This window comes from Pezoporus wallicus, unplaced genomic scaffold, assembly GCF_028554395.1.
Source record: "Pezoporus wallicus isolate ANWC-B61680 ecotype Strahan unplaced genomic scaffold, APGP_CSIRO_Pwel_v1 contig_14109, whole genome shotgun sequence".
Lineage (NCBI taxonomy): Eukaryota > Metazoa > Chordata > Aves > Psittaciformes > Psittacidae > Pezoporus > Pezoporus wallicus.
Window position 1 is genome coordinate 427 of NW_026639295.1, and position 1,689 is coordinate 2,115.

The 1,689-nt window shown below is 55.8% G+C and overlaps 1 long non-coding RNA gene across 1 annotated transcript; it reads left to right on the forward strand.

Moving 5' to 3' along the window:
* The first annotated feature begins 206 nt into the window (after nt 1–206).
* Nucleotides 207–1,485, forward strand: LOC130601786 (uncharacterized). Its single transcript, XR_008972751.1, has 3 exons — nt 207–263; nt 1,205–1,317; nt 1,415–1,485. It is a non-coding gene; the product is annotated as an uncharacterized LOC130601786 (long non-coding RNA).
* Nucleotides 1,486–1,689: the final 204 nt, after the last annotated feature.

The window sequence follows — 1,689 nt, forward strand, 5'->3', positions numbered from 1 at the left end:
CCTGTTCCCATCCCATTCCATTGATCCCATCCCTGTTCCCATCCCATCCCATCCCATCCCATTGACCCCATCCCTGTTCCCATCCCATCCCTGTTCCCATCCCATCCCGTTGATCCCATTGATCCCATCCTTGTTCCCATCCCATTCCTGTTCCCATCCCATCCCATTGATCCCATCCCTGACCCCATCCCATCGCTCTGACCCCGTCTCTCCCATAGGATATGGATTATTCCCGGATCATTGAACGGCTCCTCAAGCTGGCCGTGAGTGCCTGCACCCTGGGGGGGGGGGGTGTCCCACTGACCCCATCCCTGCCTGATCCCATTGATCCCATCCCTGCCTGATCCCATTGATCCCATCCCTGCCTGATCCCATTGATCCCATCCCTGCCTGATCCCATTGACCCCATCCCTGCCTGATCCCATTGATCCCATCCCTGCCTGATCCCATTGATCCCATTGACCCCATCAACCCAATTGACCCCATCAATCCCATCGATCCCATCAATCCCGTTGACTCTGTCGACCCTGTTGACCCTATTGATCCCATTGATCCCATTGACCCCATTGATCCCATCGTTCCCATTGATCCCATCGACCCCATTGATCCCATCGACCCCATTGAACCCATTGTTCCCATTGACCCCATCGACCCCATTGTTCCCATTGATCCCATTGACCCCATTGAACCCATCGTTCCCATTGACCCCATTGTTCCCATTGTTCCCATTGTTCCCATTGACCCCATTGATCCCATTGACCCCATTGAACCCATTGTTCCCATTGACCCCATCGTTCCCATTGACCCCATCGTTCCCATTGACCCCATTGTTCCCGTCGACCCCATTGTTCCCATCGATCCCATTGACCCCATTGTTGCCATTGGCCCCATCGTTCCCATTGACCCCATTGTTCCCGTTGACCCCCTTTGATCCCATTGACCCCCTTTGATCCCATTGACCCCATCGACCCCATCAACCCCATTGTTCCCATTGACCCCCTTTGACCCCATCAACCCCATTGTTCCCATTGACCCCCTTTGACCCCATCGACCCCATCAACCCCATTGTTCCCATTGACCCCATCGATCCCATTGACCCCATCAACCCCATTGTTCCCATTGACCCCCTTTGACCCCATCGACCCCATCAACCCCATTGTTCCCATCGATCCCATTGACCCCATCATTCCCATTGCCCCCTCAGGTCCCGAACCACCTCATCTGGCTCATCTTCTTCTATTGGTTCTTCCACTCCTGCCTCAACGTCGTGGCCGAGCTGATGCAGTTTGGGGACCGGGAATTCTACCGGGATTGGTGGTGAGGCTCCAGGGATGCAGCGGGATCAAGGGGGGGGGGGGGGGAACCCCCACAATCTGGATGCGATTCCCAACCCCCCCCCCCCAATTCCCATCAGGAACTCGGAATCCGTCACCTACTTCTGGCAGAACTGGAACATCCCCGTCCACAAGTGGTGCCTCAGGTACCACCCCCCCCCCCAAACCCTGTTAATGGGAACCACCCCAACCCTGTTAATGGGAACCACCCCAACCCCATTAAAGGGACCCCCCCCAACCCTGTTAATGGGAAACCCCCAAACCCTGTTAATGGGAACCACCCCAACCCTGTTAATGGGAACCCTCCCCCAAACCCTGTTAATGGGAACCCACAGAACCCTGTTAATGGGAACCC